The sequence below is a fragment of the Myxocyprinus asiaticus genome, chromosome 35, assembly GCF_019703515.2.
Source record: "Myxocyprinus asiaticus isolate MX2 ecotype Aquarium Trade chromosome 35, UBuf_Myxa_2, whole genome shotgun sequence".
Taxonomy (NCBI): domain Eukaryota; kingdom Metazoa; phylum Chordata; class Actinopteri; order Cypriniformes; family Catostomidae; genus Myxocyprinus; species Myxocyprinus asiaticus.
Window position 1 is genome coordinate 8,634,275 of NC_059378.1, and position 27,562 is coordinate 8,661,836.

The window sequence follows — 27,562 nt, forward strand, 5'->3', positions numbered from 1 at the left end:
GAATCATTGAAGAATGGAAAGCTTCTGCCAACCATGACACAAGCCCGGATCAGTCTGATTTTTAAAAAGGACAAAGATCCAAGCAAGTGTAAGAGTTACCGTCCAATTTCCCTGATTCAGCTAGACGTTAAAATTTTGTCAAAAATTTTGGCTAACCGATTAAGTGAAGTTATGACATCTCATATACATATAGATCAGGTGGGGTTTATTTGGGGTCGCAGCTCTTCTGATAACATTAGGCGTTTCATCAATATCATGTGGTCAGTGGCGAATGATCAGACTCCGGTCGCTGCCATCTCACTTGACACCGAAAAGGCGTTTGATATGGAGAAATGGGATTATCTTTTTAAGGATTTGGAAATATACAGGTTCGGAAACACTTTTATTGAATGGATTAAGTTACTTTATAGACACCCGGTAGTGGCGGTTCAAACATATGGATTAATTTCAGATTATTTTACTCTGGATAAGGGCACCTGACAGGGTTGCCCTCTTTCCCCATTATTGTTCTGACTTGCTCTGGAACCATTAGCAGCCACGATAAGAAAGGAGGATGATTTTCCAAGGGTGATGGCGGGAGGTGTGGCACATAAGCTTTTGCTTTATGCAGATGATATTTTGTTATTCGTATCTGACCCCACTAGATCTATGCCTTGCCTCCACAGGATTATTAATTCCTTCTCTAAATTCTCAGGATACAGAGTCAATTGGTCTAAATCAGAAGCTCTCTGACAGCGTACTGCCCAGTAACAGCTTTTTAACCAGGCACCTTCCAGTGGCCCAAAGAGGGCATTAAGTATTTGGGCATTTTATTTCCAGCAAATTTGTGTGATTTAGTGAGAGTTAATTTTGACTCTTTATTAAAAAGGTTTCCGAGCGATGTGGGCAGGTGGGCTTCATTACATTTATATATGATTGGGAAGGTTAATGTTATTAAAATGAATTGTATTCCAAAATTCAACTTCCTGCTACAGTCTCTCCCTGCAGATGTCCCCCTCATTTATTTCAAGCAATTTGATAGCATAGTGAAGACCTTTATTTGGAATTGTAAACGTCCCAGATTGCGTTCCAACAAATTACATAGGCTGATTGACAAAGGTGGGCTAGGCCTACCCAAGATTTTGTTTTATTATTATGCATTCGGTCTCAGACATTTGGCTCATTGGTCACTTCCACCTGAGAGAGCCCCTCCCTGGTTTTGTATTGAACAGGAAGTTCTTGCCCCTATTTCACCATTGCAAAGCCTCTCTATCAAACTAATTGGAGAAGTTAAATTACACCCCGTTATCTCGCATTTGCACTTGGTATGGACAAAAATGTATCTAGAGATGCAAAGGTGCGACTTATGCAATTCAAGATTTTCTTAGATTCTATTGGACCCCCTCTAGATTGTACAGGCTTGGTTTTAAAGACACACCCACCTGCTGGCGTTGCCAATCGGAGGATGGAGACACGGCCCATGTTTTTTGTTGGTGTGCTGAGATCCAGGAATTTTGATTGAAGGTTCAGAGTTTTGTGTTTGACGTGTTGGGCACTCGGATTTCGTTTTGTCCCAGACTCTGTGTTTTTGGTGATGGGGCGGTCATCGACGTAAGAGATAAATACATAAAAATTGGGTCCTGACCAGTGCTATGATAGGTGGGCAAATTGTTTTAAGGAGATGGAAGTCGGTTGGAGCACCCTCAATTCAGGTGTGATGCGAGGAGGTGGGGAGGGTGGCTGCCTTCGAGAAGGTGTCGTGTAGAAGGCTGGGGATCTGGGATTCATTTAATGGGAAATGGGGTAGTTATTTGATGTTTTTGGGGGACTCTCGGAAAGAGACTGTGGAGAGAGAGAGGCGTAGGTTTTAGAGCTGCATGATTATTATATATATTTTTTTTATTATTATTATTTATTTATTTATTTATTGTGCCTGTGTGTACTTATGTAAGACCACAGGGTTGTTCGTTTGGGGTCGGGGTGGGATTCTTGATTGGGGAGGGGGAGTAGTGGGAGTTAAATGTTGATTCATTGTATATATGTTTTATTTTTCTTTGTCTTCTTTGAATCAATAAAAATGTTAATTATAAAAAATAAAATAAAAAAACACGCAAGCTATAGATAAAATATAGAATAATAGAAAAAACTGAAAACATATTTTTGTTAACTAATGTGTAAAACAACCAACCATAGTTCTTGTTGATAAAGTGTTGTAGGTGTCATCATAGGCTAATGGAGAAATTTTTATAATTATATTTTTTAACTATAAATTTTACATTTATAATATTTTGATTATTATATATTGAATTACCTATATTTGTGAGGGTTAGGGTTATTTCAGCAAATATTGATATATGCGATTAATTGTGATTTATTTGATTACTTAATTCAATAAAAAATAAATGTAATCGATTGACAGCCCTAAAAATAATTATACATTTATTTTGATTATTATATATTTAATTATCTTTATTTGGGGGCCTTTCAGCAAATATTCATACATGCGATTAATTGCGATTGATTTGATTAATTAATTGGCATTTCATATAATGAATTTAATAAAAAATATTAATCAATTGTCAGCCCTAAAAAATATTTATGAACAATTTAAACTAAAACTAAATGAAAGTAAAAATCTAAATGCAAAACAAAATGAAAACTAGTAAAATTTTCAAAACTATACTAATCTTGCAGCTCCTTTACTTCACAGAAACCATCTTTAATGTTCCTCCCACAAAGGAGCACTTGCAGCTCACAGCAGAAAGTGTAATTATCCCATCCAACGCCTCTGACCCCTGCGGATTGCAGCATATGAGCATTAGCTGTAATTCATTTGGGCTTCCCACTGTCAGTGTGGCCACTGTGGGTATTTTCTAATCTTTGCCGGAGATGGTCCCTAGGGATGTGGGGCTGGTTGGAATTTTTCTTTTTTGACTTTCTTTATCGTAATCCTCTTCTCCTTCTCCCTTCCTTCTCTTTGTGGTTAGATTAGCAGGCTTAGTGGTGGCCCATCCAAAATCAAAAAAATGTTGCAGCCCTTGTTGCCAAAAACACACAAGGGCTTCAAGAACAGCAGGGATGAATAGGAGCTTAAAAAGAAGAATTAGATAAGGTCTGATGCCCAGCACACTGACCCTAGTCTTTATAAGGAATCTCAGCTAATCAGATATAAAGTGTTTTGATTGTCTATATCATATGGGCATGAAATAGTTAATGAAACATGGAACAGTTTTGAAATATGGACCTTAGGATGTTTCAGACACCGTAGAGCATTAATAACTCATTAATTAACTAATTTTTTTCCTTATAAGTAAAAGAACAGTCAAAACAATGTTGAAAAGAACACTTACATAAACTCTTAAGAACTCAAAGTGGAATGCAATGTAAAATAGTCTTGAGGTTTCCAGCTAAATTACTTCTTTAAAATTACACTCGTACAACTTGTAGTGTGCCTCAATGTTTGCTCCTCTAATAACAGAAAGACCCATCTTCTTAATCTTTTTTTAGCACATCTAAGGCATTGCTCTGTCACTCTTTCTCTCTCCCTTTCAATATTTATTCATTTTTGTGTTGGAAATAGTTGATATAGTATGACATTACAGTTTTAGATTAACAATGTATAATGGATGGGGTCCCTAGAGATTTCTTATCACTATCATTTGTTCTCCTGGTAGAGTTTAGACTTGATCTATAATCCATATTGAAAGAGCTTTCTCACACTCACATAACCAAAACCAATGTTGGGTTTTGAAAAAATCCACTACTGATTACTTATCTAAAAAATTGGATTACTTTACTGATTACTTCATGGGAAAAATAATCAGATTACTAATTACTTTACTTTGAAGTTACTTTCTAAAACCAAACCTAAAACCAATCAAACCAAAATACAAATGTGACACTAATAGCTCTTTTAGTAATTTAATATTGACTGAAAACAATAAAAAAATTACAGCAACATGACAAAGACAGCAACTTGGCTAAAGAGATCCAATGCATTCTAAAAATGCTACTTAACTTTCTTATCTCAAATATGTTGTGGTAGTATCTTCAGGTGTGTGTGTGTGTGTGTGTGTGTGTGTGTGTGTGTGTGTCTGCTATCTACAACCTTCTTAGCTGTGTGTTGCATGTATGTGTACAGTATGCTTTTTTACCTGTGTTTGTGTCGGTGTGAAAGACAGTATGTCTGTTTGTGTGTGTACATGTGCAGCACGTGTGTGTTTACACAACTTTACAGCAAGTGGATTATTTCTAACTCTCTGCTTGTGCTTGGATGAATTGAGTATCCTTTATCACTTGTGCATCTGTAACACCATTGCATTGTGTTTTATTGTGTACAGTATATAAAGAACATATAAGAGCTGTTTGCTTATTGACGTCTTTTTCAAGACACCGTTCCATAAATGTTTCCACCTTGTGAGCGAAATATCACTCTGTCAGACGGGAATTAGAGTTGTTTTCCATATACGCCCGAAGCCGATCCCCAATCCTCCCACGGCAGCTGCAGAGGAACACACAAGGGAGGTGCGCGAGGATGGGGTAGGGCGTAGACTTGGCTTGAACATTGGGGGGGTTACAGTGTGAAGAATTTATATGTTTCCATTGATCATGGTAGAAATAGTGGGGGGTTGTACTTGCTTGTTTTTTATTATTGGGGGGGGGGGGTTACCTCCCCCATCCCCCCTGGAATCTACACCCCTGAGCGTGGAGATTTGAGGAGGATTTGTCCACGGCCCAGCCTTGCATGCCTCTCTCCTCCAGCCAGTGCTGGGAGCAGGCTGAAACAGCGCTTGCTGAGATTGATTGTGAGCGCATTAAAACTTGAAACGCTTCGCTTTCTTTTCAATTTGGATAAACACCACACTCACTCATCGGTCATCGCCTCGATATGTGTCCTCTATGCCATGGTGGTTTGTTAGAGCACATGCTCATTAGTTGACCCAGCAACACACATAAAATTACTAACAGAGGAATATAATACATTTTAAAATGCATTCTACATAATTACTATTATTGTCTTAGCAATAAATGTGTCATCCAAGTAACGTAATTTTATTAATGTATGTGACTGTAATCAGATTACATAATTTACATTACTGCGCTATCGTCAATTGTAATTAGATTACAGCAGGGGTAGCCAACCCTGCTCCTGGAGAGCTACCTTCCTGGAGAGTTTAGATCCAACCCTAATCAAACACACCTGAACCAGCTTATCAAGGTCTTCAGCATTACTTGAAAATGACAGGCAAGTGTGTTGGAGCTGAACTCTGCAGGAATGTAGCTCTCCAGGAGCAGGGTTGGTTACCCCTGGATTACAATGTGTTACTTTTTTACCGCGTTACACCCAACACTGACCAGAACACACACATTTCATGGAAATAAATCCACCAACTGTACTCTATCACACACACAAGGGCAAAAACAACAGAAAATCTGGTGAAAATCATTAATTGTCATTTTGTGTATATGGATATTTCCATTGTTTTGTATGTTTAACGGTGCACTAATATATTCAATCATATCACCAACAACCCATGACTTAACAATCATGATAAACCCATTCTGGACAGAATAAAGGCCTGCTGCTCTAGAAATTTCTACAGATTCTACAGCTTCTTTCAACAAGGTAAAGTCCCCGTGAAGTGCCTTGACGAGCCAGGAAGTGGGGGCGGGACATGTCTTGACAATAGGCTTTAGTTTACAGCCATACACATATACACCTTTCCATCATGCTGCTCGTGTCAGAGCCGCTTACCAGGGAAACTTGAGAACAACATTAATCTATAACAAGCCCCACAAAAGCAGTTGTAGGGGGAGGGTGCATTTTCGTTCTTGAAAGCATTTGATCAAGGTTTCACTACCTTATGTAATGTCATGGATGTTCCTGAGTCTTTCCTGTGTCTATTCACATCAACCATTAGAAGGGGAAAAAAATGTGATCTCAGTGATTTCGACTGTTGCATGATTGTTGGTGCCAGATGGGCTGGTTTGAGTATTTCTTTCACTGCTGATCTCCTGGGATTTTCACGCACAACAGTCTCAAAAGTTTACTCAGATTGGTGCCAAAAACAAAAAACATCCAGTGAGCGGCAGTTATGCAGATGGAAATGCCTTGTTGATGAGAGAGGTCAACAGAGAATGACCAGACTGGTTTAAGCTGACAGAAAGGCTGCAGTAACTCAGGGGCCGTTTACACGACAACAATGTACTAAAAATGGAAACGTTTTTCCATTCCGTTTTTGAAAAGTTTTGTGCACAGACCACAACGTTGTCAAAACGATCCCCGTGATCCGCAAAAACGACTAAAAATACTGTATTATGTATGCCAGGCCAGTAGTTGGCAATGTCACTTTGTAAAGAAACACTATGCGCCTGCACACATAAGCATTCTTCCACAGAGTGGTGAATACAAACAATGAAGATGGTGAAAGCATCGAGCAATTTTGTCTGGACAGACGATGAGGTTGCATTATTACTACAATTTGCTGGAAAAGCGTCAATAAACTCAAAATCTTGAGCAGCACAAACACAGTCCTGTAGTCCGCCATTGTAGTTTTGAATGTCTCACGCGCTGTTTTGAAGTACTCACGTGCATGCCTATAGACTGAACACGTAATATGCTTGCGCATGACGGCATCGTTTTCAAAAACTTGCACTTTCAAACCTGTTTTCAAAAGTTTGCATTTTCAGGCCCCAAAATGCCGTTGTTGTGTAAATGAACAGCCAAAACGTATAAAAAGTTTTCCGTTTTTAGTTGAAAATGTTGTCGTGTAAACGGCCCCTCAGATAACCACTCTGTACAATTGTAGTGAGCGGAATAGCATCTCAGATTGCACAACATGTCGAACTTTGAGGTGGATGGGCTACAACAACAGAAGACGACATCTGGCACTTTATTAGGACCATAGTGTTCCTAATAAAGTGCTCAGTGAGTATAGATGACCTTAAAGCTAATAGGTATGAACTAAAAACAGTACATGAACTAAACTAATGGAATACAGGAAAAAGAAAGTCACGGTTAGCCAACACTGTAACAATAAAGCATGCTGTCACCTGTTGTTTAAATTACCATGTTGATGCCACCATGCCTTTGATCCTAAGCGTGCAACAGTCTTTTTCAAGAAGTAAAAAATCCTGTTAATTTTGTTCAAGGGAGAATCAATTTTTAATGATACCTTATAAACCTTTAAAGACAGACCTACTGTGAGCTTTTTGTAATCAGTGGTATATGTTTATGTTGAAGCCATCAGTCTGAAATTCATCAATTGTGGCAAACCATGGCTAAACAGCTTATGAATGGCACCGTCGTATTGGTCTCCCTACACTCTCAAACTAATTATTCATTTGTATCAGAATATTTTGTAATAAACCTGTAATAAAAATATATTGATTCTATACTTTAAATTAATAGTTTTATGTTATTTCGTCGTTTTTAACGCAATGATGTAATTCGTAATGCTTTATTAGGTTGTAGCTCATGCCCGTGTGAAAAATGTTAAGTACATAATCTTATACCTTTGTCTTTTCTTTTTTTTTTTTTTTTTACTTTTCTGCTTCAAATAAAAAAATTTAAAGTTGTGATTCACCTGGGAGCCGGTTGATTTGGCACAGGACTCTTTTATGAGGTAATTTTGAAAAAAAATGAATGGACAAAATACATCCTGAACCAAGATGGATGGAAAGAGTGGATGGAACTGTTGCGCTTTATACCCTCTTTCTCATGCCAGTTCACAAGTGTCAGTGACATGCAGGCCAAAAAAATGAAACAAAACAAGTCAATATAAATGGTTGGAAAAACATGTGGTTTCAGGTTTTACACAGTTCCCACATTCTGTACATACATTTAGCTAACAGTGTACCTAATTATTACATGGTATCTGGTTTACAATAGTCCTTTCCCCCCCATTTAATCACCAACCATTAGGAGCCATGGCACTAAAGCCCATTTCGTTAATGGTGCTGCCGTTGGTGCTCTGCTCTGTGTCTTTTACTCTGTGGCAAAACTAGACCCTCTAAACTGCCCCTTTGATAATCGTATCTGCAATCCATAAAAAAAAAACTATTACCATTCCCACAATTTCCATTGCCTTTCCCCTTCATTTATTTTCTTGCTGACCACAATGGTCTTTACATGCACAAAAAGGCCAGCGCAGGTGGTTGCCACCACTAATTGAAAGGTTTGGGTGGAATCATCTGCTTGAGAGAGTTATGAGGAGGAAAGAGCTACACAAAGCTAAAGGTACTTGATGAGAGTCCAAGTCTGACCCAACCTCCATAAAACAGGCCATAAATTGTGACAGTGAATGACTCTATAGACATATGGGCGAAAGCATAGCAGGACTGGTTTTAAAGGCTATTCAGTTAATGACCCTGAACACTCTCATACTGATATGAATCTTTGGTCCTGTTCCCAGTATTGATGATGGCAAATGTACAACAGATTTAAGGCATCAGGATGCCTTAAATAGCTTGAAATGTGCTCAAATATTGTAGCATGAGCACACAAAAGGGTAGTTTACAGAAAATATCAACCTGGTATGTCCTGCGGTGTGACTTGCTACTCCATCTAAATTTCGCTAATTCTTTTCAGATCTATTAATCTGTTCATGCAGCTTTTATGAGCTCATATTAATTGACAATATATGGACATTTTTAGTTTTAAACATGTGTTTGTCACACCACAAGACCATTGAAGGGTCACTGACAAATAAGGTACAAATCTTTTAAAAATCTAGTTTAAAACACATGTCAGTTCATAGAAATGTAATATTGTTTTTTGAAAAAACATTTATAGTATTTTCTACCAAAAATTGGTTTAATGACTTTAAGAATGTCAAGTGGTGTAACCATCAAGAAAAAAGTATCAAAATAGTTTCTTTGCACCTTGAATAATCGTGAGTGAATGTAGTAATTTATTTCAGGTGTTTTTAAAGATTTCCTGTTTCAGTTTTCAATGAAATAGTTTGATATATTATGAGACTCTCAGCCTAAGAAACTGCTGAAAAATCACAATAAAACTTGAGTTAAAAATCTTCTTTTTTTCTTATTTTTCTGATTTGACATTATATATCTCAGGATGTAAAGAAGGTAGCTCCGAAAAACTGCTTTTGTCCGGACAGTTACACCTCTTGGGCAACTGTCCAAGTGAAAGCAAAATTAAAAGAAAAAGACCAGTTGCAGGACCTAATACTGTATATAAACTGTCCCTAATACATTCATTTTAACCTAAAATATTAATGTTCATGAAGAAAATTAGTGGACATGTTTTGCGTTAACAAGCCAAATATAGTGAACAAGATTTAATTTCAAAACCCACAAAAAATCAAAAGGGTAAGAAGAATTATTCACTCACTATCATGTATTTCACAAGCTTCCAGTCTGTTGTTAATCTCTATTTAAACCTATTAAAGTCATTAACAAAGCAGCGGGGGAGTTGTCGATATTGATAACTCCCAAAGGAAGAGGGTAATTATCATAGTTTGAGCATTTTTGCCGGAGGAGAGAGAGAGAAAGTGTTTCCTCTGGGGATAGCCGAAAAGTGCGGTGAGACAATGCATGAATGATTTCCCACTGACCCACCAGCCTAACTGAGGTTATTCAGTTGTCCCCAAACACAATGTGACACATATGGTGTACCTTTGTGTGTGGGCTGTCTGTTGGCAGCTTCATTAGGGTACCTTTTTTCAAAGCTGGCACATTGCCTAATGTTGACAAAACAGGGTATCTCCTGCTGTCTCCTTGTTTTGTGTGTACCCAGTGGAAAGAATTAATTATCCCACCACACAGCACACCATTTAAAAATTTGACTCCAAATTATATTGTAGTGTAATATCCCTGCAGTACATCAGGTTTTTATATAGACTATATATATATATATATATTTTTTTTTTTTTCTTTTTTTGTTTTTTTTTTTTAAAAACTGACCCCAATAAGAGCAATCATAATCCCACTAGCAGCAAGAGATCTGCTTTAAAAGTTAAAAAATCACTGTGGTAACTATATATCTTTGAAGATATTCTTTCCCTTTCTTCCAGGTGGCAGTGGCTGTTTAATCTTCCTGTGCTAAAGGCAAATTTAAAAAAGAGCCTTAAAGGGGAAGCGAGGTGAGCCCTCATCATGACTCAGACAGAATAACTGAATATAGTTATGTTCCCCATAACATCACCAAGCAAAAAACCTTTTCTGTGCACCAGCAGCAATCTAAGCCTCAAAGCCAAGCTGGGCAATATGTTGACAGGCAGCTGCTTCCAATCTAAGAATTCATTAACTTTACGCTGAATCTCCAGGGTGTGATCTGTCAGTGCTCCAACTCAAGATCAACACCACAGACAATGGTCTAATTACATTACAGAACTGAGAATGCATTAGTCCTTGGTTTGGACTTGATATGATTATGTCTTGAAGGCAGGTCTCTCATGAAATTTGTAATACCTCACATACTCAGGGTGCCTGACACAATGACACATAAGATGACAGGATCTGGAGCCCTGATCTTGAACTACTGATATTCCTTGTCTTCCATTGTCAAGCTGTCTATCCTTCTGAAAAGACCAAATTAGACTAAGAGGACTTGCGCTATCATTTTATAATTCATGTTATGCTTGTATGCTTGTAACAAATAATGCTGGTCTTCTCAACAGGATAATAGTGATACTAGCAGCTATTTGACATAAATAAGGAGTCGAAATGATTTAATTGGCAGAGATGTTCCTGAATGTCGGTTCTTATGAGGGTTGTGCCTTGTTAGTCAGTCAGTGCAGCACAGCTTACAATGTAATTGGCTGTTTGCTCGATTCACAGCAGGATACACAGCATGATAAAAATAATAGGCCCTGTTCTATTTCTGTTCTGTGGCTCTGCAGAAACTAGGGAACAATCTAGTCCCATATCAGGCTAAGCCATGCTGCCACCTACAACCAATAAGAGTAAGATTAACTGTCAAGGAGACAAGCAATAGACAGGATGTAGCTCAAAATATTAAAATTTACCTGAAGTTTAAAATGAGTCAAATCAATATCTGAAGGCAATACAGAAACACCAGAAGTTTAAACAATTGTTGTGAAGAAATCAACAATATACTGTATGATATTTAACTCAAGACTTCACATTGCATTTTGTATACAAAAGCCTTCGGTCAAATTTATGTTCCCAAACCACTGGCCTGATGAACATGATTCACATGTAACAGCTGACACTCACTGTCGTCACACAACACATGTGCTATGAAAATATCACAATAAAGCCAATTCAATCCAAAGCTCTAAAAATAAAATACAATGTAAAAAATGTCTGTAATTTTAACGGTAAAAGATTGTAAAAATGAAACAGTAAAAAAAATTTAAATTGGTTAACGAGTAGTTACAGTAAAATATATGTTCAAACATTTTAATAATTTAAAAAGACAATACATGTAGTTTTACAGTAAAATGTAAAAATAAATTTTTTTATTTGTAAAAAGTATGATTTTCACGTATAATTAATTAAGAATTTATATTATGTTTAACAAGAGAGTACATGTACTTTTTACAGTAAATTATTGTTAAAATTATGGTAAAAAAAAGTAATCGGGCATTCCCAGAATCCCTGCATGACCCATTACATTTCATTATATTTTATGGGAATAGTTATGTTTCTTCTTATTTTTAATATCAGTTATGTACTTTGGGGTGTTCTTTGTTATATTTGATGTAGTTTAGTTGACGTTTATTGCATTGTTTTAATTTCACATGTGTTACCCTGATGGTGTTTAGTGTTTGTGTGTGACACTGAGCACTGTCTCTACATGTTTATTGGTCATTGCTCTTGAAAGGGCCACTATTGATGAACTTCATGTCATCATGTGCCCTTCTTTAATTACTATGGTAATTAACAATACATTATAAAGTGAAAAGTAGATTTTTACAGTTTCAGAAGGTTAATATATTAAATATATCACTTAAAAATATAAATGAGGGTACTGCACCGTAAAATATACAGTAAAAACTGTTTTTAACTGTAAAATTTACAGGTTGTTCACTATAGTTGTTTACATTTTTACTGTATTTTTTTACATAATAACTCTGGCAACCACAGCTGCCAATTTTTTTTTGTTTGTTTTTTTGGTTTTTTGGTAAAAACAACAGGATTTTTTTTTTTACAGTGTACTGTATATTAAACTATATAGACTCACTGAACACTCTATTAGGAACGAACACATGATCGTAATAAAGTGCCAGACATGGTCTTCAACATGTTATGCATTCTGAAATGCTATTCTGTTCACTACAATTGTACAGAGTGGTTATCTGAGTTACTGCAGCCTTTCTGTCAACTCAAACCAGTCTGGTCATTCTCCATTGACCTCTCTCATCAACAAGGCATTTCTGTCCGCAGAACTGCCACTTGCTGGATGTTGTTTGTTTTTGGCACCATTCTGAGTAAACTCTAGAGACTGTTGTGCATAAAAATCCCAGAAGATCATCAGTTACAGATATACTCAAACCAGCCCATCTGGCACAAACAATCATGCCACGGTCGAAATCACTGAGATCAAATTTTTTTCCCATTCTGATTGATGTGTTTTTTCTCCCTAATTCGGAATGCCCAATTCCCAATGCGCTCTAAGTCCTCATGGTGACGTAGTGACTTGCCTCAATCCGGGTGGCGGAGGACAAATCTCAGTTGCCTCTGCATCTGAGACCGACAATCCACACATCTTATCACGTGGCTTGTTGAGCACATTACAGCGGAGACGTAGCATGTGTGGAGGCCCACGCTATTCTCCGCGGCATCCACGAACAACTCACCACGTGCCCCACCGAGAGTGAGAACCACACATTATAGCGATCACGAGGAGGTTACCCCATGTGACTGTACCCTCCCTAGCAACCGGGCCAATTTGGTTGCTTAGGAGACCTGGCTGGAGTCACTCAGCATGCCCTGGATTCAAACTCGCGACTCCAGGTGTGGTAGTCAGCGTCAATACTCGCTGAGCTACCCAGGACCCAAGGTTGATGTGTATATTAACTGAAGCTCCTGACCCATATCTGCATGATTTTATGCATTGCACTGCTGCCACACGACTGGCTGATTAGGTAATCGTAGGTGTATAGGTGTTTCTAATAAAGTGCTCTGTGAGTGTAGGTACATAACTATATAAAATCTTTTTAAAAAAAAATAGTATTTGAACCCGAGAACTTAAAGAATCAAAATAGGACTTTTGTGGATTTTAGTCCATGTCTTTTAGCTTTGAAGGCATTCATGTACTAGTGTGCTCGAGCAATTTGACAAAATTAACTTTTAGGAAATAAACTGCTCTCCTCTGCTCTGACTAGCAATAGCAAGTACAAAATGGGAATGTTTTGCATATTTTTTGACAGAAAAACACATTTATCCAGTATTGGAGGGATCATGCCACACTGAAACAAATGTAAATCTGAAAAATGTGCTTCATGTTGTAACATCTAAAGTAATTGGTTTAATTCAAAAATATTATTTAACATGTCTGAATCAACCTGAATACATAGCTCACCTAGCAAAAGTGAATTTCAAGGGTTAGATCGAGTAGAAATAGCTCCTTGAGGTAAGAGGTTACCACTTTTTACAGTGTAATCTGGGAAAAGGGACCAAAAACAATTTCAATGTCAGCTTAATCTTTATTTTAATGTTTAAGTTTCATGAACATGCACATCACCAACTCATTACTTCTAATTTATGAGAAGTTAGTACACTCGAAACTATACAACACAATTCTAGAACATTTTGTCACAAAATCTGTAAAATGGAAGTTTACTTAATCCATTTGAGTGGGGACTACATATTTTTTGTGGTGTTAATGTAGAACTGATGAAACTGGGCAGGGGATTTCCATTTCCCAGCATGCTTTGTATGGGAGAGTACATTTGAAATTTAAAAAATGAAAAGTTTATTTTGTGTTTTTGTGCTAGATGAATATAAAGGGGGATACTTGTTAGTGTTTAATTTTTTAGAAGATTTAGAAGAGTGGAGCTAACCATGAGGAAAGGTAGATGTCACACAAGAAATTGATTGCTTGCTTTATTGAGTAATTGTTGTGCTAACCATAGCAAAATTACTAAACTTCACTCTGTAATGCTTCCAACTAGCAAGTATTTAGCAGGCTAACCTTCACTTGCACTAGTGGCTACATAAAGAAATAAAAGAAAGATATTTGAGTTAAATTGACACATCTAATTTTGTTGGGTTTGCCCTATTCAATTAGGTTCTTTCTACACAAAGTGTTTGTGTTAAGATTACATAGTAATTTTAAGTTAAGAAAACTCATTTCAAACACGTGGAACCACTGTCCGTGATTGAATCAAGTTAAGACAAAGAGCTTTTTTTTTCATATATGTGTCTTTATCTTTCCCCTGTGCTCTCAGATCAGTTCTGGTGCAGACTGGCCCTTTGGCCATGTTTGTTTGATTCAGTCTGGTCCAAATCTTTTTTAATCGATTCCAAGAGCTTCTTATTAAACCCTGACTTCTTATGGTTTCTGAAAAGCTATTTTGTATCTTTTTAATCATTAGGCATGTTTGTTAAAATTGTTTAATGTCCTTTAATGCATGTGAACTTTCATTTTCAGTTAAATCTTTTTTCAGCTAAACTAAGGCTTCAAGGCTGTGATTTGATTCTAAATAAGAAAAAAAAAAACTTTTGGAAAGTGACAGATAAACCTGCCATCCAAACTAATGGGCCATATTGAAATACATAAGTTGAATTTCAGGCCAAAAACTCTAGTGCATGGAAAAAGTAGCCAGCTAATCTGCTTTCTTTTGTGAGCTGGGAAAATCCAATTTCAGAAATCTATAATTTCATAAAAGTTAATAAGCAGCCACAAAGTCTGCTAAGCTCCGCAGGGAGCAAGGGATAGACATGGAAAAAGAAGGGGGGAAAATGAGATAGAGTAACGGGTAGATGTGGGCTGAAGTCTAAGTGAGACACCATAAAACTTGGTTCGGAGAACCTTGAGTGTGTGGTTGAAGAAAAGGGCAAAAATAAGGTGAAGAAATGCCATTTCAAAAATGACCAAAAGACACAGACATATACAAACAATGTCTCAAAAGAAACTGAGTTCCAAATAAAAATCTTGAAAAATATGTCAAAATTGTCCATAAGTACTTAAGGTCTAGTTTCCGGATGTGCAGCCCCTAATTAGTCCCAGTGATTGTCACAAGGGCGCCTGAAACCTAAACACCTACATCTATATCCAATATAGGCTACTCATTTCATAAGGGCACTAGTGGGCCACTTACTGTTGTTGTAATATAGAGGGTTTATTTACATTTACCAGATGCTTTTATCTAAAGTGAATGTTATATGAAACAAGACAGATTTATTACACTGGTGAATGTTAAAGGGACAGTTCACCCCAAAATTTAAATTCTGTCATTATTTACTCACCCTAATGTTGCACCAAACCACTCTGACTTTCTTTTTTCCGTGTAATACAAAAGATGATTTTTTAAGACTTCACAGAGTTAATTTGCCATTTAATGAAAGTGGACAGTGACTCCAGTCTCTCAAACTACAAAAGGACAAAAAACACCATAAAACCACAGAAAAATGAATGAATTGAAATGACTCGTGCACTATATTCTATAGCCTACAATAACTTTGCGTGAACAGACTGAAATTCATCCTCAAATCAAATCATTAACAAAGCGCTGAAATCAAATATTGTCTCACATTTAGAATCCAAATGTGAGAACATATTTGTCATTTTGGTCACATGTCAATGCCCATGTTCCCAGATGAAGTATGTCCCAAATGTATTCATACTGCATACCAAAAGAACTTACTTTTTACCAGCTGAGAACTGCGTTCTTCATCCAGTGCAGTACATAATCTGACATTATGCGACTTCTGACTTAAGGCAGATGAAAACATTCACCATTTATCTGATTAGTTGGGGTAAAAATACATTTGATCTTTAAGTTAACTGAAACCACTAAAAAACTTTTGATTAGAAATTCTGATTCTGATCTAAGATTGATGCTTTCCGTGTACTTTGCTGGACGTAATTACAGACCTCTGCTGGACACCTGCAGTATCATGGCACAGTATTTGTAGTAATGCATTCAGATCACTCTCTGCCTCATAGGGCTCCACCAGAGATGCTGTGCTTCAAATCATCCATCAAAGCCTTCCAGTCATCCATTAACATTTAAGACAGTGGGCACGTAGCTCTTCAAATGATACTTTAGATTCATATCAGGCCTTGCTTTGCCCTCAGCAACTCATAAATATGAGATCCTGTGTTTCAGAGAGAACTGCTGAGGGCTGGAACTGACTAGTATCCAGAGTCTTTGATATAATGACTCAGATGTTTTGTTTTTTTCTTCTGTGGAACATACAAGCACACTGTGAATACTAATAGTAATACGCAAATTTAAAAAAAAATAGTTTACTCAAATTAAGCTTCATTTTTGACTATTATTGCTAGTTTTAATTAAGTTATGTTGCTCTGGAGAGTCACGTGACGCCATGTGAGGTTCAGACGTGTGAACGGTGAGCTCTGTGCACTTTGCTAGTTTTGATACTTTTAATGATATAAACCAGTGAGATTTGATACACCCTGATCCATAACTGTTCTAGAAAGAAAACATGTCAAAGAATTCAAAATCCTCAGGCTCTGGAGACATTAAAAGACACTTACATGCTCAAGCTGACACCTGACACTCGGAGGCCTCGGACCAGGGAGTCAGTTTGGCCAGAGAGGTGAAAGAGATTCGGCGAGAATTGCTGAACGTATCGGCAATGCTGACGAAGGTTGTTGTTGACTTGGAGGATCTTTCTGCAATACATCGATCGATCACTGCCATGGAAACGAAATTCACTGAGATGGTTACAAGAGCGGGGGATGTCGAGGAACGGATTGATTATCTGGAGTCATCAGAGAGAGAATTAGCTGCTAATCTGCTAGCGACCAAAGCGAATTTGGATATGGAAAATCTTAGTCGGCGGAACAATGTCCGAATTGTTGGAATTCCTGAGGGAGCAGAGGGTCAGAATATGGTGGAATTCCTAGACGGGTTCTTTCCGAATCTGCTTGACATAACAGGCCATGAGCTGGAAATCAAGCGAGCTCACAGGGTCCCAGCTCGGCGATCCGCTGAGGGAGACACATAAAGATGTAGATGTCCCCCTCTCTTATTTCAAGCAATTTAATAGTATAGTGAAGTCCTTCATTTGGAATGGTAAGTGTCCCAGATTACATTTCAATAAGTTACATAGGCCGATTGACAAAGGTGGGCTAGGTCTACCCAAGATTTTGTTTTATTATTATGCATTCAGTCTCAGACATTTGGCTCATTGGTCACTTCCACCTGAGAGAGCCCCTCCCTTTTTATGTATCGAACAGAAAGTTCTTGCCCCTATTTTGCCATTGCAAAGCCTTTCTATTAAACTAACCGGAGAAGTTAAGTCACACCCCGTTATCTCGCATTTGCATGCGGTATGGACAAAAGTGGACATTTATTTAAATGTTGCCTCAAGCATATGGCTGAACCCAAAATTACGTATTAATAAGTCCCCTTTCTGCTAGTCAGAGTGGATTGAGAGGGAGGTTAATACGCTCGGTGACCTATATGAGAGTGGAGTGCTGAGATCTTTTGAAAATATGGTTCAACATTTTAGGATTCCTAGATCTCAGTTCTTTAGGTATTTACAGCTGCACCACCTGCTCTGTACTATTTTTGGGGTAGCATACACCCCCCTAAATTGGCAGATGCTCTGGAAGTGGTGATTACTGCCTTTGGAAAAGGTCATGAGGCATCAGTGTATTACTCCCTGTTAGTTCAGAATCTGGGGGATGGAGCTTCCTCTTCTCTCAAGACATTACGGGAGAAAGATTTAAACTTGGTATTGGAGGAGGGAGTGTGGGCTAGGATTCTAAAAAACGTTAAGTCTACATCTAGAGATGCAAGGGTGCGTCTGATGCAATTTTGATTTTGCATCGATTCTACTGGACCCCCTCTAGATTGTATAGGCTCGGTCTTAAAGACACTCCCACGTGCTGGTGATGCCAATCAGAAGACGGGGACACAACCCATGTTTTTTGGGGATGTGTTAAGATCCAAGGATTTTGGTTGAGGGTTCAGAGCTTTATGTGTGACGTAGTGGACACTCAATTTTCATTTTGCCCCAAACTGTGTATTTTGTGTGATGGGGCGGTCCTGAATATAGGTGATAAATATATAAAAAGCTGGGTCCTAACCAGCGTGATGATTGGCAGACAGGTAATCCTCAGGGGATGGAAGTCAACTGATGTGCCCTCATTTCGTGAGTGGTGCACCAAGTTGGGCAGGGTAGTGGCATTTGAGGAGATGGAATGTAGAAGGCTAGGCAACCTGGATTTGTACATCAGGAAATGGGGCAGCTATTTAGCCTTTTTGGAAGGTTCTCGGGGAGGGGCAGCAGAGAGAGACTTTTTTTTTTATGTTTCTAAATATTTTCTGCTATTTTATTGTCTATTTGTGTGTCTTTGTCAGTTGGCTTTTAACCACTGGGGTGCTTGTTTTTGTCGGGTGGGGGGCGGGGGGGGTTAATGTTCAGGGGGAAAAGTTGTGATTTCATGTGGTTTGATTCAACATTTTCTGTTGTGTCTATTTGATTTGCTGCATAGAATCAATAAAAATTGTTAATAATACAAAAGTTTCCGTTGCTCTCTAAACCCTTTCATTAATAAAAACATTTAAGTTGTCCTAGTTAACCCTTTAAAGCCTGAGCCCAAAATTCCGAAAATTCCATTCTGTGCCATGATATTGGTATGATATTCATATCCATATTCATATAACATTCATATTCATATAACATCACACACCTGAACTGTATATACCATATTGAAGAGAAGAACTAGGGCTTTCAAATGATATAAATATATGTATGATTATTTAAGGCTAATCATCCTTTATCAATAAGATTTCACACAGCAATTTTTACAAAATCTTCTCCGGCCACCATACTTCATCAGATAACTGCATTTTCAACCATTTTAATTACAAGCTAGAGGGAAACTTAGAGAGTATGAAATATACAACATTTTGTGGGCAACGCAGAATAGCAGACAAATTAGAAATATAATCTATTGTTTAAAAGTTATGACCATTCAAGTGATTAGTGGGAAAACTGAATTAAACAAACATTTAGAATGTTAAGATACATTTCACATGACCACTCCTCAAATACTCCTTTTGAGCACCTGTAATAATAAATTGAGATTGCATCTGAAATTGAAGGACACAAACACTGAAATATAAATTTTATGTGTTCAATAAAACACACACTTTATTTAATTTGAACATTAGAATTACACATGAATTACACAGCAAAACATACAAAATCAAACTTTCGAACTATCTACGGTAAAGACATTTTTAATAAAGAGTGCAGGAACAGAATATATATAAATTCATAAATACTCAACAACTGCAATACCTGTGGAGAGAAGAGATGGAGAAAAGAAGGGAGGGGGAGGACAACAACACCATTAAACACAGCCCAACCTAGGCCTCTTTGCGAAACTGGTCACACTCAGCTGAGTGCCAAGACTGAAAACGATTCCTATCACGAACCAAACAAAGTCTTTTGCCATTACATTCCGGCACGCAACAAGCTACTTTAGTTTTATATTCAGTCCTACTTTTCCGATAGCATAGCCAACACCTCTTAGAGGACTCTTCAAATTTAGGGACATGGGCTGTGTGGAGTGATGACGAAGGAGGGACTACAGGCTTTAGTGTATGCAAAGGGAAACTTGCATGAATATTGATACCTCCCAGCTGACGATCCAGGTTTTCTCTGAATTCTATCTGGGTTAAGTTCACCGGTCTACGCTTATCCCCTGGTGCCACATGAATGTGTTGCCATTCCTTAAACAATATGAAAATATTGACAACGGCAATGTCTATGAAGTGGAAAAAGAGTCTTCCACCACTTCTGAGTTTTTTGTAGGATGTCGTAAGTTTTTATCATTTGGTCTGACCTATTAACACCGCCCATGTTTTTGTTATAATCGCTGATGACAGTGGGCTGGAGGGCTACTTCTTTTGTCCAGTCGCCATCATTTTTTACAAACCTAGTAATTTCGGTTGAGCCATTCGCATTGTGTAAATTGGAGAGGCATGTAACTGCACGCGTGTCTTTCCACTGAATTACAAATATATTCCCCTCAATCCTATACCACCTCATATCCCCACGGGCTGTCTTGCATTCCCATCTTTTGATATCTCTAAATTCTGCAGGGAACAGTTTACGATTCCCCCTGCATGTCCCACAGGCATTAGTTCCCATTTCTGACAACTTAACCATAAGAGCTGGGGATGTGTAAAAGTTGTCAAACCAAACATTGTGGCCCTGGTCTTTGAATGGCGGCAGTAATAATTCAACTACTTTGGTGGCCAAGTCAGTGACACGCCCATCATGACTACCTGTGTAAACATTAAAGTCGAGAGTATACCCCGAGTCTGATGTTGCAATTACCCATCATTTAAAACCCCACCGAGTAGGCTTGCCCTTCATGTATTGTTTAAATTCTGACCGAGCTTTAGACTTGACCATACGTTCATCTATTGCGAGATTTTGGTTAGGCTGAAAGAGCTGCTGGCATTTTTGTTTGAGGTGGTCCATAAGATAACGCAACTTCCTAAGGCGATCCTGATTATCCTCTGTGGTAGGGTCTACAACACGTAGAGCTGCTAAAAGAGCCTTGTAGCGGTCACGCGACATAAATCCCCTCGCCCACGATCCCTGAAGTGACTTGGTTCCCCAATGCCGATGGGAATCAGGGAGAATTGAAAACCCCATGTAAATGAACAACCCAAGAAATTTGTAAAATTCATCGGGGGTCACCTCCATCCAAGCTCCTTGGTAGCTGGAATATGACAGACAGTTTAGGACGAGCTCCCACCCCTGACAGTTTGTAAAGCTGCATATCTCAACAACTACAGCCTGAGTAAAAAACAGCATGTAAAAGTCAATTTCTCGCAACACCATATTGGAGGTTGACCACACAGCCTGACGCACGCTACCTAAGTCAATACCGAATGGACGGCTAGGCTTAAATGGGAGAGGTTTTGGTGCCTGTGAATCGATGTCAGAGTATGAGGGATAAGAAACAGAGTCAGGGAAGCGTTTACGCTTTCTAGCTGACTTGGGACCTGTGCGAGAATGGCTAGCCATACCCAAAATAATAAGAGTAACAGTGTTAGTGTTACTGTGAGTATCAGTCATATGAGAAATAGAAACAAACAATACATACACATTCAAACATACCCAGTTGATGGTCTTGGCTGGGGATCAGGTTCTATCTCATCCTCCATCTCCTCGTGGTCCGGGTCTTCCTGCAGTAGTTCCTGGTCCAGCAGATCTTCCTCCTGTGTGCTCATGCCCTCATGAGCCATGTCCTCCTCTGCTATGAACGTTAGCTCATCAGCAGTCAGCTGCCTCCTCCTCTTGAGGGTGCTGAGCAGGGAGCCATAGTCTCTATCAGTCTCTACAACAGAAAAAAAAAAGTACAACAATTGGTAGCCAGCAATGTGTTCTTCACAAATTCATACACTGAATAGTCACCAAAGGCTTGCAGACTAAGCAGAATGTCCAACTGCAGACAGCCCTCTCACACTTTCCTTGTGAACAGGAAGCAACACACAATCTAAAATCATGTCTGTGTGATGGATGGGTAAGGCTATCTACAAAATTATAGAAAGATATATACAATTTTTTATTTATTTTTTTATTACATGCGAAAATCAACAAAGCTAGATAACTTATCTAACTATCAGGCCAGTTTCCAGGTAGGTCTGAACAGCGTCTGCTCTCTGCCTCACATTACTTCAGGCGGATTTTTCACAAGCGACAAAATTGGCAATATATTGATTTTAGTTAAAAATGTACATAGTATTGCTAGCTAATGTTTATTTAGCAAGTTTCACAGAAACTGCCAAAAAAAGGTTGATATAAAAAGAAGCTCGCCAATGACGGTCACGTCAATTTTTCCAGAAAAAAACTAGCTAGCGCTACTCTGACAAATAAATGCTTCATAACTAAAAAGGTTTGACTATCTTCCACAAGCGACAAAATTGGCCAAAACAGTTATTGATATTTAGTTAAAAATGTACATAGTATTGCTAGCTAATGTTTATTTAGCAAGTTTCACAGAAATTTGCTTAAAAATAGAGGAATAACTAGCGTTACTCCTACAAATAAATGTTTCGTAACTAAAACGTTTTGACTTTCAATAGACAATATTGACAACACATTTTAAATAACTTGTCTTACCTCAAAAGATCGCCTCAGTTTTCAATTTGAAGCAGTAAGTCCAACACAGGAGGTAATTTCCCGGCGTATCCTCTCTGGTTCTGCTCAGGCAAATGGAGGATGATGCTGATGACGATACATTTATTATTCACGCCCAGTAACCCCTTAACCAGTCATATGTGCTTTTAGCTTATATTGTCATGAGTATCTGGCAGTTTTCAGAAATAAAATCTTTGATTGGACGGCGAAGATACTGAGACGGGAACCATGGGAATAATTGTTCCAAATTTGAACGCTCTGGCTGGAAAGGGTTAAACAGTACTTGAAATGTCACATTTTGGAATCATAACTCAAATATACACTCATTGAGCACTTTATTAGGAACACTATGGTCCTAATACAGTGCCCGACGTCTTCTGCTGTTGTATCCCATCCCCCACAAGGTTCGACCTGTTATGCATTCTAAAATGCTATTCTGCTCACTACAATTTTACAGAGTGGTTACCTGAGTTACCGTAGCCTTTCCGTCAGCTCAAACCAGTCTGGTCATTCTCCATTGACCTCTCTCCTCAACAAGGAGTTTCCATCCGAAGAACTGCCACTCACTGGATGTTTTTTGTTTTTGGCACCATTCTGAGTAAACTCTTGAGACTGTTGTGCGTGAAAATACCAGGAGACCAGCAGTTACAGAAATACTCAAACCAGCCCCTCTGGCACCAACAATCATGCCACGATCAAAATCACTGAGATAAAAATGTTTCCCCTATTCTGATGGTTGATGTGAACATTAACTGAAATCCTGATCCTGAAATGAATTTGCATGATTTTACGCATTGCACTGTGCTCACACAATTGGCTGATTAGATAATCACATGAATAAGTAGGTGTACAGGTGTTCCTAATAAAGTGCTAAGTGAGTGTATGTTTTTTAAACTTTGGCTTCAAGTACTACTAACTCAAAATTATCAAGTACAAAATTGCGGCTGTGTGGAATTTACGTTCATTGTGTGAAAAAAAGATGCAATGAAGTGAATGGTGACTGAAGCTGTCAGTCCCAAACACTTTTTGCCTAACATCTTCTTTTGTGTTTCATGGAAGAAAGAAAGTCATATGAACAAAATTAGGGTAGATGATAGACTTTTCATTTTGGGGTGAACTATGTTTTTAAGTTTGTAGCTTACCACTATACTGTTCACTGCTTGTCATAAAAAATTATGATTTATTTAACACTTCTGAGACTATTGTGATTTCATTTAAATCTTGTGCTTATTGATCTACTAGTCTCATTTGACCAAAACTTTGAAAGCAGTTAAATCTCCAGTTTCAGTTAGGGTTAGGGGTTTGGGGTTTGGGTTAGTTAGTTCCAAACCTGGCATGCTCTCTAATGAAATGCTTGTATTTTACAGTACTAGTCAAATGACTGTTTAGAGTTACTCTTTTCTTAAAGGGTACCAGTCAAACTCACCTTCTCTGTGATTAGGTGATTTTGGATGGAGGTCCAATCAGCTAATTACAAGTTGGCACTTTGCACAGAATTTTTGAAACTACCGCACAACATACATCAACCAGCATAAATCAGCATGGACCAGCAAGGAAATCTCAGACTGATATCACAGAGAATTCGGAAACAGTCTGTTGAGCTTAACTCGGTCTGTGCTTACCGAAATGCAAAACACTGCTCCCAGTGCCAAAGGGGGAAGTGTTTTTGAACGTAAGGGCACATGTGAGCTTCAGTTTCCGTGTGAAATGTCCACAGAGGGGTGAGTTTCTATGTGTAAATTGTGTTATACAGTGAAGTATTTTATACAGTGAAGTATACAGTTTTTTTAACTCTACCCCCAAACCTAAACCTAACCATCAGTGGAGAACAAATGTATCTTAGAGGGAAAATGTAACCTCCGAATCACGCTCATCAATGATTATACAACTGCAATTACTGTACTTCCTGGTATCAACGCAGGAAGAGAACACAGTTCTCACACAGCTGACACAACGTGCTATTAATCATGTCACAAGAGAAGGTAAACACACTTAAAATGGTGCAAAAATGTCTGAATGGAGATTACACTTGTTAGTAACTTGGCATAATGGGGTCAATGTCATGGTACTGTAACATTCGGAAACAACATTCCGACTTCCCATGTGACCATGTTGAATTCCTACTGGTATAAGATGGTCTTTTCAGCAGAGAAATCTGTCATTTTATTTGGTCTTTCTCTCTAAAACTCCTAAAACACCCACTTAGACATGCATTTTTAAATATAGACAAAGAATCCCCTAAAATGTGTGGTCTCTAGCCTGTTAATTAGATTAAATCATCACAGGATATGAGAACCCTATTGAGTAATGGACATATGTATGCAAATTAACCCTAAATAGCTCCCACTCAGGAATTAGGAAATTTAGATCAAATTCTTTTTTCTTTTTTTTTCGCTGTCAGAATGAGGTCCCAGATGACCAGTTTCACTCAGCTCCAAAGTTACTGCTGAACTACTTTAAGAAATCTTTGAAAGAAAAGAGAACATATTGGCAGCCTCTATAAGTATGTGTATGTGTGCAGCCATGTTGCTTAAACCTACAGGGCTGATGTCTGTATGTAACTGTCTCAGGACCCTAAGCAGCAAGCCATTAATTTGCCTGTGTATGTACTAAATGTTGTAGGATCTGATCACAGCTCTGGTTCAAACAGCAGCAGAGAGAAAGGAGGCCAGTTGATGTGGGGCTGAGCGGAGGCAGAGTGCACATTAAATAATGAATGACTAGGGCACAGATTTCTCAGCCCCCATCACCTTTGTCATTACCTCATTGCCTCACACGGCAAACACAAGAGCATGCTCGCTGAAGAATATTTAACCATGTGGATCTCTAGACCACCGTCGCCAAACATCACTTACTTCCAACAATGTACTTGACTCAGAGAGAAGCTTTTCAGCAAAGAAAATGCAGAATTGCTGCATGTCAGATGCAGTTGGACACAAGTGTGATGCATAATACCTATGGCGAGAGCAACATAAAGATTCGGAGAAGACTATGTTGAAGACTATGACGATAACAAAACCAAACCTGTAGAAGGCTTAATGAATGGAACGAGTCTGTTTGAATCACAACAGATAACCTTCTGTGGATCTATCAGTGGCAAAGCTTTGGGCTTTATATGAGTTATCATTGATGCACTTTATAATAAATCTGTAAAAATGTTCTGTCAAATAACCTACAATGTGCTTCATTTGGTAACATCAAAATTAACTGATCAGGCTACATCAATTAAAGTATTCCTTAAAGGAATATTCCAGGTTCAATACGTGCTAAGCTTAAATGACAGCATTTGTGGTATAATGTTGTACCACACAAATTAATTTTGACTCTTCACTTACAATGGAAGTGAATGGGGCCAATTTTCTGGAGGGTTTAAAGGCAGAAATGTGAAGCTTTTAGTTGTATAAAAGCACTTACATTAATTCTTCTATTAAAACTTGTGTATTATATCAGTTGTAAAGTTGTTTAAATTGTAATTTTTTCAGCCATTTTAGGGTTTTTACGGTGTTATGTCGTCATGACAACAAAGGATAAATTTGGTAAACAGAAAAGGTTAGTAAGAGACTGTATCACACTAAAATCATGTTAACACACATATTGTTTATGTCTTGTGATATACTTTTGAAACAGTGAGTATTTTAATGTTTACGGATTGGCCCCCATTCACTTTCATTATAAATGCCTCAATGTAACCCATATTTTTGCTTCTTTTTTTTTACGAAAAGGAGGGACAAGTCATAATTATTTTTTGTAATAATCAACATTATGCCACAAATGCTGTTGATTGATCCTAACTTGTATTGAACCCAGAATATTCCTTTAAAGTAACAACTGCACTTATCCACTTTTTTCAGTGTGCAAAAAACTGACTGAGCTGCATTTTTAAAGGAATATTCTGGGTTCAATACAAGTTAAGCTCAGTTGAAAGCATTTGTGGCATAATGTTGATTACCACAAAAAAATTATTACGACTTGTCCCTCCTTTTCTTTAAAAAAATAAAATAGAATTGAGGTTACAGTGAGGCACTTACAATGGAAGTGAATGGGGGCCAATTTCTTAACATTAAAATACTCAGTGTTTCAAAAGTATAGAAACAAGACATAAAGGTTATGAGTGTGAACATGATTTTAGTGTGATAAAATCACTTACAAACATTTTCTGTGTAATGTTATTGCCAATTTTACAACTTCATTTTTAACGGCTGTAAAAATTATTATTTAAACAACTTTGCAGCTCAAATAATACACAAGTTTTAACAGAAGAATGAACGTAAGTGCTTTTATAAAATGATAAGCTTCACATTTCTGTGTTTAAACACTCCAAAAATTGGCCCCATATACTTTCATTGTCCCCATTCCCTACCATTTTAAGTGTTTAATTGTCACCTCGATATTTGCTAACTGAATAGGAAAACGAGTCAAAATTAATTTTTGTGGTGATCAACATTATGCCACAAATGCTGTCGATTTAGCTTAACTTGTATTAAACCTGGAATATTCCTTTAAGCGTTTTATGAACATTCACGAAAAATGACTACAAAACATCAGATGATATCATTGTCCAAAATCAAGATGACTGAGACTGTCACACAAACATTGCACACAGAATTGTGCTCCTTACACTGAAAAATTAATTTAACAGAAAAATTATGATAATAAATATGAATATGATGAATACATTAGGCTACACCAACAACACTAATTTTAAGGGTTAGATAAGGTAGAAATAGCTCCTTCAAGTAGCAATTTTAGGTTACCACTGTTTACAGTGTACAGTCTGGGAAGCATGATGGCATAACAAACCTCATCAACAATGGAGGAATGTACCTGCGCATCCTTTCCATTACTGATGAACTGAGTGTGAATCAAATGAGATGCTGGTACCAAGCAATAATTAGGGACAAAAGTGCATACCTCACTGATGCCCACCTCTTCCACCACACAGAAGTCTTCTCAGAAAAAGATCACAGCAACATGAGGCATAAAACTCAGGGGAATGAAGATCCGTCACCTTTTCGGTCCACGCCAGACCACATCTGATCGGGCTCCCCCTCCACCAGCCGTGCGAGTGGGCTCTCTCATAACCGGTCCCCTGATATAGACACACTGAGAGGTGAAAGGAAGGAGGCGTGGTTCTTTAGCAGATAAATAAAAGTGGGCGGGAGAGAAAGAAGTCCCTCAATCTACAATTCAATATCGTCCACTCCCCTCTCTCGTTGTCTTTCTCACTCTCACTCATGCATATTAACACGTCCCTGTTTTACCGTATTCTCCCACACACATGGAGGAAACT

General features: G+C 38.0%; 1 protein-coding gene across 3 annotated transcripts in view; it reads right to left on the reverse strand.

The window, feature by feature from the left end:
• LOC127426367 (extracellular sulfatase Sulf-2-like) overlaps positions 1-27,319 on the reverse strand; it is a 69,536-nt gene extending 42,217 nt beyond the window's left edge. For all 3 annotated transcript variants that reach the window (XM_051673139.1, XM_051673137.1, XM_051673138.1), the window contains exon 1: positions 27,184-27,319. The gene's annotated coding sequence lies outside the window, so the exon portion shown is untranslated. The remainder of the gene's footprint in view (positions 1-27,183) is intronic.
• Between the last annotated feature and the right edge of the window lie 243 nt (positions 27,320-27,562).